Source organism: Musca autumnalis, unplaced genomic scaffold, assembly GCF_047663935.1.
Source record: "Musca autumnalis isolate F117 unplaced genomic scaffold, ASM4766393v1 scaffold_4, whole genome shotgun sequence".
NCBI lineage: Eukaryota > Metazoa > Arthropoda > Insecta > Diptera > Muscidae > Musca > Musca autumnalis.
This window is the reverse complement of record NW_027411977.1, coordinates 70,981,258-70,996,323: the sequence shown is the minus strand read 5'-3', so window position 1 is coordinate 70,996,323 and position 15,066 is coordinate 70,981,258. Positions and strand designations below refer to the sequence as shown.

Genomic DNA, 15,066 nt, shown 5'->3' with positions numbered 1-15,066 from the left:
AAAAAGTATTGTCAATACAGAAAACCAGCCCAGAAATTTTTGATTTGAGTGCATATACTTCTCATATACACTTTTCGCATAACTTGGATATAAATGTCGCGTATAATATTGCAATCATTGATGAACACAATACATGGTTTGCTGCATTGGCTGACAACAAAGACAAACAAAAAGCCACAAGAACCCACCACAACATAAGGAATAATTAAACACCATAACAAACATGAAAAGGAAAGAAGAATGAAACAAAACAGAAACAAATAAAAACAAGAGTCTCACAAGTACATACACACAAAAACAAAGGTAAAGGCAGCATGTCATACAAACACACCACAACTCACCAAAATTGTTTTTTCAACACGGCATCGAATAGCGAGAGAAGAGAAACAAATTTTCGAAGAAAAGAGAGAAATATTGTTCAGTTGACACAAACTATTTTTGGATTTACAATACTACATGACGAATCCAACAATATGTTAACAATACATATTTTGCTCTTGGAATATTGTTGGATCAAACATATTTTTTTCTCTGCGTGTACCCACATCGAAGACTTAATACCAAGTTTCAGCCATTTCGGAGGGATATTGAGGGCACAACCTTCAAAATACCGAATATCGGTAGGTACCGTTCTATGGGGGCTATATGAAGACGTGAACCTATACCGACAAATTTCAGGTGGAAAGCTTTATACCCATAGTGAAGACAAAATGCCAAATTTCAGTCATTTCGGTGGGATATTGAGGCCACAACCTTCAAAATACGGAAAATCGGGAGGTACCATTCTATAGGGGCTATATGAAGACGTGGACCTATATCGAGAAATTTCAGGTGGAATGGTTTATACCTCCAAGGAAGACTTAATACCAAATTTCAGCCATTTCGGAAGAATATTGAGGCCACAACCTTCAAAATACCAGAAATCCGGAGGTACCGTTCTATGGGGGCTATATGAAGGCGTGAACCTGTGCCGAGAAATTTCAGGTGGGAAGTTTTTTACCCCCAACGAAAACTAAATACCAAATTTCAGTCATTTCGGTGGAATATTGAGGTCACAACCTTCAAAATTTCGGAATTTGGGAGGTACCGTTCTATGGGGGCTATATGAAGACGTGGACCTATCCCGACAAATTTCAGGTGAAGTGTTTTATACCCCCAACGAATACTAAATACCAATTTTCAGTCATTTCAGTGGGATATTGAAGCTACAACTTTAAAAATACCGAATATCGGTAGGTACCGTTCTATGGGGGCTATGTGAAGACGTGGACCTATGCGGACAGATTTCAGTTGTAGAGTTGCATACCCCTAACGAAGACTTAATACCAAATTTCAGATATTTCGGTGGGATATTTAGACCATAAATCCTTGAATATATTTTTGCATATGGTTTTGCATATGCTCATTTTATGCAGATATGTGCAAATATGTCAAAATATGCACGATATGCAGAATATGCAAAATATGTAAAAATTTCTGGGCATAATTCGTTTTATTTTGTAATAAAACGAGTTTCTGTCTAATCAGATTTTCTCTACGACCATCCTAACCATATATGCATTTGCATAGGATTCCGCAGTCTATATATTATGTATTGTTTATTTGTTTTGTATATTTAACGCATACGAAGTAGCGGGCACTTTGCTAGTATAAATATAATAAGGAGGGTTGGCGTTTTATGTTTGGGATGATGACTTCTATTTTGTTTTTCAAAATAGTCAGGCTTAATCCCATAGTCGTTGTTTTAATATTTTATTAAAACAACTTTAATTTATTAGTGGGAAAAAATTGGCGATGTTTACCAAGGGGTAAGGCAGGGAATACTATAGTTTCAGATCTCGCCACAGATCTTCATCAGTTCCCTTATTTCTTGTTTTTCAACAAGAAACTTTTTATACCCAAGTGTCAATTGCTAGCTCAAATAGATACGTGCGCAAAGAAACACTCTGATCGAGAATTTCTTTGGCACTACCTAAACTCTAGCAACTTCACTTGCAAACAAAACCAAATCCTTCGCACTGCTATGCGTTCGTCGACGAACTTGGGTATAAAAAGTTTCTTGTTGAAAAACAAGAAATAAGGGAACTGATGAAAATCTGTGGCGAGATCTGAAACTATATATATATATATATATTCCGATTTGCAAATAAACTTATTTTAGATTAATGAGCAAAAGTGCTAAACTTAGTACACATAGTACATTTTGGAATTTGACCTTATTTTGGGAGCCAGTTCTTTCGATAGTCTACCAGCCATTTTAGTCGGTATCCATAGGCCATAGAGCTTTTGGGCCACTATTTTAGGAAGCATGGACTTGCCCACGAAACACAGAATAACGCTTTAAGCAGCCTTAAAACAACCGTTATTTTATTTTTCTCAGATATAATACACCTATGCCAGCGTTTTTCCCAATCCTCGAAACACTTCTGAAATGCGCTTTTTGATATAGCCAACAGCTCCTGTTTCGATTTTTTCGTTTATGACGAATTGCTTCGCAAACGGCGCATAACTTCGAGGTAGTATTCCTCATTGACCGTACATCCTAGTGGCAAGAATTCATGATGCACCACGCCATTGTAGAAGAAGAAAACGGTGAACAAATCTTCACATTTGACAGAACTTCGCGTGCTTTTTTCAGTGTTCTGCGCTTTCAGACTGTGATGATTCGTCACCAGCTATGACCTGAGCGATGCCCATGCCCCTGAGAGATGTCCATGCGACATTGTTTTTGCCCAAAATTTAGCAAAACATGCATATTAAAAAATCGAAGAGTACACCAAAACACGACTAACCTTTTTATCTGTCAAAAACAAAATGTCAATTCAAAATGGCTGATATTACAAACATATATAACAGGCATGTGTACCAATATAACAGAAACAAGTAAGACCGGCGTTAAGTTCGGCAAAGCCGAACTTGTTATACCCTCCACCATGAGTTGTATTGAAGTAAAATGGAACAACTTGTTTCCTTTCGTTTATAAAGAAGACTAAATACCAAATTTCAGTAAGTTCGGTAAAACAATGTGGCTAAGCTTCAAAATACCGAAATTCGAGAGGTATCGTTCCATGGGGGCTATATCAAAACGTCGATCTATACTTACAAATTTCTGGCGAAAAGTTTGTAGACTCAAAGAAAACTAAATACCAAATTTCCGATATTACGGTAAACCTTCAAAATACAGAAAATCAAAAGGTACGCGCGGAGCTATACTGATAATTCTCTTCTGGAATACTTTATAACCTCATTGAAGACTAAATAACAAATTTTAAGTCTTTCGTTGGGTCAGTATCCCAACCTTAGAATTACGAAAATCGGTTGGTACCGTCAAATTTCAGTAATTTTAGTGGGTTGCTGTGGCCTTCAAAATACCGAAAATCGGGAGCTACCATTCTATGTAAGCTATATTAAGGCGTGGACCTATACCGACAAATTTCTGGGAGAAAGTTTTATACCACAACAAAGACTAAGTATCAACTTTTAGCCATTTCGGTGTAATAATGAGGCTAAAACCTTCACAATAGCGAAAATCGGGTGGTACCGTTCTATGGGGGCTATATGAAAGCGTGAACTTATTCCGACAAATTTCATATGGAACGTTTAATACCCCAAATGAATACCAAATACCAAATTTCAGCCATTTCGGTTGAATATTGAGGCCACAACCTTCAAAATACCAGAAATATGGGGGCTATACTAAGGCGTGGAACTGTACCGGCATATTTCTGGGGGAAAGTGTTATACGCCCAACGAAGACCAATTACAAAATTTCAGCCATTTCTGAGGAATATTGATGACACAATCTTCAATACACCAAAAATCGGGAGGTACGTTCTATGGGGTATATATGAAGGCTTGGACCTATACCGACAAATTTCATATGAAACGTTTAATACCCCAAAGGTTTTAGCCTAATTATCACACCGAAATAGCTGAAATTTGGTACTTAGTTTTCGTTGGGGGTATAAAACTTTCGCCCAAAAATTTTTTGGTCTAGGTCCACGCATCTGTATATAGCCCCCATAGAACGGTACCTCCCGATTTTCGGTATTTTTAAGCGAAATGGCTGAAATTTGGTATTTAGTCTTTGTTGGAGGTAAAACCCTTTCTGACTGAAATTCTTCGGTATAGGTACACGTTTCGATATAGCCCCCATAGAACGATACCTCCCGATTTTCGTAATTCTGAAGGTTCCCACCGAAGGGCTGAAATTTGTTATTTAGTCTTCCATGTGGTTATAAAACATTATAATTATCAGTATCCCCATTGAATCGTACCTCTTGATTTTCGGTATTTTGAAGGTTTTACCAAAATATCGGAAATTTGGTATGTGGTCTTCTTTGAGTCTAAAAACTTTCCGCCAAAAATTTGTAGGAATAGATCGAAATTTTGATATAGCCCCCATGGAACGGTACCTCCGTAATTTCGGTAGTTTGAAGGTTAGCCATTCATAAACGAAAGGAAATTAATTGTTCCATATTATTTCAATACAACTTGTGGTGGAGGGTATAACAAGTTCGGCCTGGCCGAACTTAATGCCAGTCTTACTTGTTTAAACATTATTTTGTTAAGAAGATGACGAGCGATCGATGTAAGCGTTGAAAAGTTTTACACAATTTACACAAGAAATCGAAGTTACGGACTATTTCGTAAATGATCACAACAAAAAAAGAGAGCATTTTGCCATATACGTGGGTTTCTAGGACAAATTATGTAAAATTTGTCAACCCATGTCTAGAATTTATAATGAAATTGTCAAGACCCTCGCCAAAATCTCGGATGGTACGCCCCTTTTAGCATCTTTATTTAGCCATGCCTGTCTGTCTGACTAGAGCGTACAAATTGGTTCTCGTAATATTTTGTCCAGACTTAGTTTAAGTTCAAGGAAGGGCCATATGAGAACTCGATTTGGTCCAAACATTGCACATCGTAATATTTCTTTTAGACCTAAATAAGTTTCGAATATGGACTATATCGGTACTAGGGTTATGACTATTTTTACATCCTCGTATCCCTTTATGATATTTTGATGAGTTTTTACCTAAGATTACATAAAATCTTAATTATAAAGTATTTTTAAAGTATTTATTTTTCAAAACTTTTGAACATTTTTTGAAGTAACTGTAAGCAGTTATTTAACTGAAAACAAAATATAGGTGCACACGACATAACCAAAATGACATAACCGTTTGTTAAAAGTTATAATAATAATTGTTCCACAAACATCCCATAAAGGACAATAGAGACTTATTTCATATCAATGAGCGCACCCCGATTCATATTAGCTCAATGATATGGGACCTACAGTTTATCGCCGAGTCCGAACGGCGTGTCTAAGACACCACTTTTGTAGAGAAGTTTTACATGGCTGAAATACTCAGGAAATGTCGTCAACATTACTGTGGGGTATTTTGCCACCATTGAAAAGTGTTTTGATGTTGCCTGGCCGGGGAATCGAACCCACGACCTTATGTGTGCAAGGCGGATGTGCATACCATTGCACCACAGTGGTACCCAATAATAAAGTTATTTTAGTCAATAATAGGCAAAAGGCCATTCATTTGTGTAAGAGGAAATAATTTTCTGAGATTTTTTTTTTCATTTCGTAGAATTTTTTGAAAAAAAAAAACAAGTAAGAACGGCGTTAAGTTCGGCCGGGCCGAACTTGTTATACCCTCCACCGCAAGTTGTATTGAAGTAAAATGGAATAATTAGTTTCCTTTCGTGTATGAAGAAGACTTAATACTAAATTTCAGCAATTTCGGTAAAACAATGTCAGGCACCATTCTATGGGGGCTATTTCAAAACGTCGATCTATAGCGACAAATTTCTGACGGAAAGTTTTTAGGCCCAAAGAAGACTAAATACCAAATTTTCTATATTTCGGTAAAAGAATGTGGCTAAAACTTAAAAAATGCCGAAAATTAAGAAGTACGCTTTTATGGGGATATAGGAAGACGTGGACCTATACTGATAATACTCTTCTGGAATATTTTATAACTCTTGGATGACGAAATAACGAATTTCAGCCATTTCGGTTGGATATTGACGTCACAATCTTCAGTATTACGAAAATCGGGAGGTACCGTTCTATGGGGGCTATATCGAAACGTGGACCTATAACGACGAATTTTAGTCAGAAATGGGGCAATATGAAAGTGTGGACCTGTACAGACATATTTCTGGCGAACAGTTTTATATCACATTGAAGACTGAATACCAAATTTTGGTGGAATATTGAAGACACAACCTTCAAAATACGAAAAATCGGGGTGTACCTTTCCATGGGGGCTATATGAAGGCGTGGACCTATACCGACAAATTTAAGTTGGAAGTTTGAGTACCCCCAACGAAGTCTAAATACCAAATTTCAGCCATTTCGGTGGAATATTGAGGCCACAACGTTCAAAATACCGAAAATCGGGAGGTACCGTTGTATGGGGGCTATATGAAGGCATGGACCGATACCGACAAAATTCTGGGGAAAGTTTTATACCCCTAAAGAAGACTACGTACCAAATTTCAGCCATTTTGGTAGGATAATGAAGCTAAAACCTTAAAAATACCGAAAATCGGGAGGTACCGTTGTATGGGGGCTATATGAAGGCATGGACGGATACCGACAAAATTCTGGGAAAGTTTTATACCCCTAAAAAGACTACGTACAAAATTTCAGCCATTTTGGTAGGATAATGAAGCTAAAACCTTAAAAATACCGAAAATCGGGAGGTACCGTTCTATGGGTGCTATATCAAAACGTGGACCGATATATCCCATTTTCAATACCAACCATCCTGCAAGTAATAAAAACTTCTGTACCAAATTTTGACTCTCTATCTTTAAAATTGCGAGCTGTATCTTGATTTCAACAGACAGACGGACGTCCGGACAGACGGAAATGGTCAAATCGACATAGAATTTTATGCTGATCAATAATATATACTTTATAGGGTCTCCGACGAATATTTCGATGTGTTACAAACGGAATGACAAATTTAATTATACCCTCCCTATGCACAGTGGTGGCACTTACATGGGAAGGTGTAACAAAAATATTTCTAGATAACATATCGAACTGAAATTTTTATCAATGGGTCCTCGTGGTCAAAAAACACTCTAAAAAAATATTACAGTCCTACGTCCAAGATTTCGCGTGGTCCCCGTGTAACGAATCATCTTAAATTTAAGTATTTTACTGCTACCAAGACATTGTTCAACCAAATTTGCTGTAATCCGGTACCAGGAGTTATTATTGCATAGTAAGGATCCCCAAGAAAAATTTTCAGTATTGGTCCATGATTTAGTTTACTCCCCATATGATTTATATATCGATTTATTTAGGCATATGCCATCCAAATATTCTAACCGAATAGGTTTTAATAATGAACTCAGAGTTCTGAACACCAACTTATAAAAAAATTTTATATCGGTCCACTTTTGACTACAGCCTCCATATAGGGTTGCCATACTTTTTCGGCACTTTATAAGCTTTAATCACCTTTTTCTGCAGAATTACTTGTAATAATGTATTTTTAGTCCCCAGCGCAGGGAAAATCTCCATGTTTTGGCGTGGCCCAACATTAAGGTGCCCCAAAAAAGACAAATCATTTGTTGAAGCGAACACGCCCAAAACTTTGTCTTTTTCTTTCACAAGTTTTCAATGCGGCTCTAAGTTACCATCATTTGTTGAAGCGAACACGCCCAAAACTTTGTCTTTTTCTTTCACGAGTTTTCAATGCGGCTCTAAGTTACCACGACAATAGAAATCTCTAATAGTACAAAAACATTATATTGAACATAAATATAAGAAAGGATAATAAAAATAATTTAAAAAATGCAAAGAATATAAATTCAGCAACTAAAAAAGGGAGTTAAACTTTTGGTCATAACTACCAAAACCGCAAATTTCCGCAAAAAGTCTATACAGTTAATGATAGTCCTTTGTTTCATAAATTCGCTTAGAATATAACTATTTTTTCTCATTTTTAAATCCATTTTTTCTTCAAAATTAGTCATGTTTGTGAAGCTTTTTCTTCTTAAGAACCGCGAAAAATGGAAAAATGAGTTGAGTTTCGAAAAATTTGGAATGTTTTGAAGCGATTTGCATCTTTAAATTTTTAAAACGGTGACATGATTTTTTTGATTTTTGTCGTTGGGCGCATCCACTGTGCTATGGTGGAGGGCATAAAAATGTTCAAGGTGGTTTGTGCCGAACCTTCTTTTATAATAAAATGAAATGAATGTTATTTTAGTCATTAATAGTAAAAGTTCATTCATTCTCACTACAGTAAATCAGTTTTGAGAAAAAATTTCAAAAACTCATAACCCTAATCCGTACACTCCATTTCAATATTTAAACATTTCTCGCTAATGTGCAATTTAAAGACATGTCTAGGATTGTTTTGAAATATTTACAGCAGGTGGTCCTAAGGGCTCATATTACGACAGTACAATTTTAATCGTCGGTAAGTCCATACAGATTGGTTCTTAAATGGAGTACTTATTTGGTCCAGTCTTGACACATCGTAATCGTTCTCGGTCCTCTTTTTCCGGTACCTCCCCCACAAAAAGTTCAAACTATTAGCCTCAAGAACTATTAGGCTTAGAAAAATTATTCGAATAGTTCTCGCAGTACTAATTACAATAGCAATGTTTTGGAAAAACAACCGCCTGATACATTTTTACTTGTTTGGTCAATTTTTGTAGCCCAGAGTTCTTTGTCCCTTGTTATTGATGACCCCCTGCCTTTGTGGAGAGCACCATGTCCGCCATGCTACCATCGAATTTTAAACAATAGCAATGATTTGTAAAATACTCAGCACATGATTGACTCGACAAAATCTATGTGTTAACAAAGAGAATACATACATACATCATTTAAATTTCATTAGCATTAACTTATTGATTTACACGTACGTGTCACGGAAAAATCTACATAATTCAACCGTAACCTTATTTGTGGTGGTAGATATGTATTATTTGAATTAAATAATTCAATTGGTCACTATTTTTGGGAAAGGATAGGTCATTTTACTGTTTTATATGGATGACAAGCAGAGAACGCTAACTAACAAAATTTATGCAAAACGTCAAATGAATAATTAATTCGCATACACATGTACGCATTTATGCCTCGGTAAAATATGGTGGTTAATTATATAATTGTTCTGTTTTATAATATGCCGAGTTTGTTATGATAGAAAGTTCTTTCTAATAAACATATCCGATCGGCTGGTTAGTATTCAAATTAGTTTCGTGGTCACGGTAGCTGCAGAAATAAATGAAAAAAATGTTTTTGTTGTGAGAGATATTATAACAAAAAATCCCACAGCGAACATAAATACATAAAAATTAATATATGTGTGTGTAAGCTAATTTTTTCCATCCTGTTGCTTGATTCATTATTTAGAGTTTTTTAATGGCCGAAAATAGCCATGTGGAGCCATGTGGAGGGTATGGCGTGACCTTGTTGTGATGAAGAATTATTGGGCACATTTTTTTCTTTTTTGAAGTTTCCAAGATGGAAATGTATTTTTAGTATTGAACAAAAACTCAAATCGCAAAGTTTACTTGGAATTTGGTATCGCTCTAATGGCGCAAAAGTGAAAAGAAAAAAGAAGTTTAAGCACTAAGTTAAAGATTACGTGCGGCTAACTCGTGGCAAAAATTTTAAATTTTAAAAACTCGTGTTTTGTCAACAAATATACATATTTATAAATTTAAATATGTAAAATAATGAAATCAGGTAGAATCGGTCGAATGACATCAAAAACAGTATTTTTAACTTTTAACAGTGTTTTATTTAAGTTGCTGTTCAAATCTAGTAACTATGTATATATGTATGTATGTACGTACGTATTTAGAAAATAGACTTTTTAAGCAGTTCGCATACAATTAATTATATACATTTAATCATTTGTGGTTCAGCGTTTCCTGTGGATAATTTTGTAAGTGCAAATACGATAAGATAAATCGCAATATATGTACATTAGGGCGACACAACAAATATTTATGCTAACGAGGGCATATACACTATCATACGGGCAAAACGTGCCTCATCAAAATAATGGCTTTAGACCTCAAGTATTACGGTGCTCTTGAATGGTAATTTCGTAGGTTCTACCGTTATTGAGATATAGAAGTTCAAATTGGGACAATGCATTGACTGCATCGCCTCCTTATAAACAAGTAAAAAAGTATCAGTCGGCTTTGCCGACAGAGATATACCCTCAACCTGTGCAAATTGAAACACTTTTTCACAAAAAACTTATGTATTTAGGGAGTTTCAAAATTTTGGTCGTATGAACCAGAGGTCCGCAAAATGCATATAAAAGGCACACTCTATTGCCTTTTCCCAAAAGCGAATAGTGCAGTGCCTTGCATATAAAAAATATGAATATGCAAAAAGCAGATTCACCCCAAAAAATGATTCACTGCTTTAGTGCATGCTTGCTTGCTTTTACATTTGTATTCACACGATTCGCAAATGCAGTATGCACAATACTGCATACCACCACACAGTATCGTACCATCTTCTGTTTGAATAAATGAATACATTTGCCAAATTTCGCCTTTTCTTTGAGTTTCTTTAATAAGAGGATAAACTAAACTAGTAATTGTTTTTATTGTTTCAACATTAATTTTTTTATGTTTATTAACATGTAAATTTGACCAGAAATATCTACTGCTTTTTGTAATGCAAAAAAGGCAACGAGCTCTTGTAGTGTGTTGTGTGTGTGCAATTGGCACACACTCATGAAAGTAAAGGCAAAACAAGCAATAGCATTAAACAGAGATGGCAATAGCAAGCAATGAAAAAAGCACGAAATCGCGAATACGCATTAAAAGCGAGTGGCATTTTGCGGACCTCTGGTATGAACCGACAAAAATGTTGATTAGGATTAAAGTTCAAAAATTTTGCGGAAAAGGTACTTAAAGGAATGGACCGTCATAGACCATGGGGGTGCCATAGGGCGTTTTTACACCATTCGTGCTGTTTTCTCAAGAACTATGGACTTGCCTCTGAAACAACTTTTACTATCGTAATTGAGGCAGCGAATGTAAGTTGCTTCAACAAAAATCAAAGTGATTCAATAGCAGGTCTTAAAGTGAACATATCCAAAATTTTGTGTGGGAGGAACGGGATGGAGTGGACAAATATAGTCCATATTCGAACCTTATCTATATCTGGTAGATATTACGAGAATGTGTAAAGTATGGACCAAATCGGTCACTCCCATCAAGAGTGATCGTGCGCACAATTTTTCCGAATATTTTTGAACTTTTGTGGGGTAGGTACCTGAAGGAGTGGACCGATATGGCTTATCTACGAACTTAAACTAAGTTTAGAAACAATATTACGAAGGCCAAATTTTGGCCGGAATCGGAATTTCCGTTCGAGAATTATCTTGCGTTTCTACCCATAAACATGGTGTCATAGGGTGAGCAACTTGTACCTTCGTATAGGGGACAGTGAATACAAGATGTTACAACAATAACCAATGCGATTCGAGAGCAGGTCCTAAACTGAACTTTTCCGAAATTTTGTGTGGGAAGTACCCGAAGGAGTGGACCGATTGAGTCCATATTGCAACCTCATCTAAGTTTGCTAGAAATTACACGATGTGCAAAGTATGGACCAAATCGGTTATTCCCTACAAGAGTTATCGTGCGCAAAAGTTTTGCGACAATTTTTGAACATTTGTGGGGGAGGTACCGGAAGGAGTGCACCGATATAATCCATCTTCGAACTTGAACTAAGTTTGGACAAATGTTACGAAAGCCAAATTTTGGACCGAATCGGCAGATCCGTTCGAGAGTTATATTGCGCTCCAACCACTACACACGGTGTCATAGGGTTTTTTGTAACTTTCAGGCTATTTTCTCAGGAAGTATTGACTTGCCCCTAATGAAACTTACAGCGTCGTATAGAGGACAGCGAATGCAACTTGCGTAAGCAAAAATCAAAGAGATTCGAGACCAGGTCCTAAACTGAACTTTTCGGAAATTTTGTGTGGGAGGTACCCGAAGGAGTGGGCCGATTGAGTCCATATTGGAACCTCATCTAAGTTTGCTAGAAATTACACGATGTGCAAAGCATGGACCACATCGGTTATTCCCTACAAGAGTTATCGTGCGGACAATTTTTCCGAACATTTTTGAACATTTGTGGGGGAGGTACCTGAAGGAGTAGACCTATATGGCCCATCTTCGAACTTAAATCGAATCTGGACAAATATTTCGATACCCAAAATTTGAACCGAATCCATTCATCCGTTCGAGAGTTATCGTGCGCACCAGCCAGCCAGACAGACGGACAGACAGACGGACGGACATTGCTAGATCTACTCAAAATTGTCTGAAACGGATATCGTACAAACATAATTGGGGTCTAAAACCATTATTTCGATGAGGCACATTTTTGGTCGTATCAAAGTGTAAATACCCTCTTTAGCCTAAAGGCTGAGGGTATAAAAATGTCATGACTGCAATTTCCCAACTTAAAATTATACATCTCGAAAATGGTACAACCTAGGAAAAAATTACAAAAGCCACACTGTAGAGAATTTTTACAGCTAAAAGATTCTCTCTAGTCCCATTTCGATAAGACTTATCGGTTTCAAGCAAATCGTGAACACCTAACTTTAACATATATGTATATATCTCAAAAATGGTAAAACCTATGAACAAATCATAACGGCCAATCCTCTAGAGAATTTTCACAGCTACAACATTTTCTTAAGCCCCATTTCGATAGGACTTGCGGTTTCCAAGCAAAATCGCGAAAACCTAAAATAAACATAAAAATGTGTATTTTTACCGCGATCCCTTCGTAATCCCTTCAGTGATTTTTTCTTGTTTTTGGATTTTTCTCACCTATGAACATTGCTGTTTAAAAATCCGCAATAACTTTCCAGGTGTAAGCGGTTTTCACTAAATGTTAGTTAAGGCGCCCTATGTATGAACTTGCTTTATAAGGTAGCGATACAGTCAATTCATTGTTCCAATTTGAACTTCTATATCTTAATAACGGTAAAACCTGTGAAATTACCATAAAGGTCAATCTTGTAGAAAATTTTCATGGCTACAACATTTTCTTTATACCCATTTTGATAGGACTTGCGGTTTCCAAGCAAAATCGTGAAAACCTAAAAAACCCCTAAAAATTTCAACTTGAATCGCGATTTATTTAAAAAGCTCTGAGGCGATTTTTTTTTTTTTTGGTTTTTGATTTTTCTCATCAATGAACCTTGTAGTTTCAGAATCCGCAAAAACTTCCCAGGTGCAAGCACCTTCCATTTAAAGTTGCTTCAAGAGCACCGTGGTATGTTTGGACAAAATCCGTTTCAGACAATTTGGAGTTGATTTAGCCATGTCCGTCCGTCTGTCTGGCTGGAGCACACGATAACTCTCGAACGGATTAACCGATTCAGTCCAAAATTTGGCTTTCGTAATATTTTGTCCAAACTCAGTTTAAGTTTGAAGATGGGTTATGTCGGTCCACTATTTCCGGTACCTCTTCCAGAAAAGATCGAAATTGTTCGGAAAATTTATGCGCACGATAACTCTTGAAGGGAGTAACCGATTTGGTCCATACTTTACACATCGTGAAATTTCTACCAGGCTTAGATGAAGTTCCAATATGGACTCAATTGTTCCACTCCTTCGGGTACCTTCCACACAAAATTTCGAAAAAGTTCAGTTTAGGACATGCTCTCAAATCGCTTAGATTTTTTTTACAACAACTTTTATATACTGTCCCATATACGACGGTACAATTTTTAATAGGGGCAAGTCAATACTTCCTGAGTAAATAGCTTTAAAGTTACAAAAGACCCTTATGACACCGTGTGTATTGGTTGGATCGCAAAATATCTCTCGACAGCTCTTGATGGGAGTGACCGATTTGGTCCATACTTTACCCATCCTAATATATCTACCAGGTATAGATCAAGTTCGTATATGGACTATATTTGTCCACTCCTTCGGGTACCTCCCACACAAAATGTCAGATAAGTTCATTTTAAGAACAGGGCCCTATTGCACGAAACAATTTATCGCTTTTCACTTTGCACTTATCAAAAAGTAGCCCTTTTGAAAAGTTATATTTTTTTTTTGTTCCACAAAATTACTTTTCAGTTTCTCTTTGTACTTAGCAAATTTGACTATCACAGTGGTTGTGCTTTCTTGCTTAATTTTTCCGCCATCTTGCTAAGTTCATCCGTTCTCTTGCAAAATGTGGATGCTATTCCACAGAACATTTTATTATCCTTGCATTATTTGCTACTTGGCAATGATAAATAATACATGTACAAATGGGACGCGAGAACAAAAATGAAGAGAAAAAGTGAGTAATGAACAAATAAATAAAATAAAAATAAAATAAATATAAAACAAGTTAAAAAATTATCAGTCGGCTTTGCCGACAGAGATATACCCTCAGCCTGTGCAAATTGAAACACTTTTTTCACAAAAAACTTATGTATTTAGGGGGTTTAAAATTTTTGGTCTCGTATGAACCGACAAAAATGTTGATTAGGATTAAAGTTCAAAAAATTTGCTGAAAAGGTACTTAAAGGAATGGACCGACATAGACCATGGGGGTGCCATAAAAGGTTTTTATACCCTTCGGGCAGTTTTCTCAAGAAGTATGGACTTGCCCCTGAAACAACTTTTACCATCGTAATTGAGGCAGCGAATGTAAGTTGCTTCAGCAAAAATCAAATTATTTAATAGCAGGTCTTAAAGTGAACTTATCCAAAATTTTGTGTGGGAGGTACGGGATGGAGTGGATATTTGTCCACTCCATATTCCATATTCGAACCTGATCTATATCTGGTAGATATTATGAGAATGTGTAAAGTATGGACCAAATCGGTCACTCCCATCAAGAGTTATCGTGCGCACAATTTTTCCGAATATTTTTGAACTTTTGTGGGGTAGGTACCTGAAGGAGTGGACCGATATGGCTTATCTACGAACTTAAACTAAGTTTGGAAACAATATTACGAATGCCAAATTTTGGCCGGAATCGGCATTTCCGTTCGAGAATTATCTTGCGCTTCC

General features: G+C 36.4%; 2 protein-coding genes across 5 annotated transcripts in view; one reads left to right on the top strand and one right to left on the bottom strand.

Annotated features, from left to right (window-relative positions):
* The window catches only part of LOC141402023 (uncharacterized), a 162,036-nt gene that overhangs the window by 57,909 nt on the left and 89,061 nt on the right, over positions 1-15,066 (bottom strand). The gene's annotated exons all lie outside the window — the stretch shown is intronic.
* The window catches only part of Rh7 (G protein-coupled receptor family protein rhodopsin 7), a 131,327-nt gene that overhangs the window by 73,834 nt on the left and 42,427 nt on the right, over positions 1-15,066 (top strand). The window contains exon 1 of one of the 4 annotated variants that reach the window (XM_073982641.1): positions 9,929-9,947. The exons of the other annotated variants lie outside the window; for them this stretch is intronic. The gene's annotated coding sequence lies outside the window, so the exon portion shown is untranslated. Of the gene's footprint in view, positions 1-9,928; positions 9,948-15,066 lie in introns of those variants that run through there. 4 annotated transcript variants of the gene reach the window in all.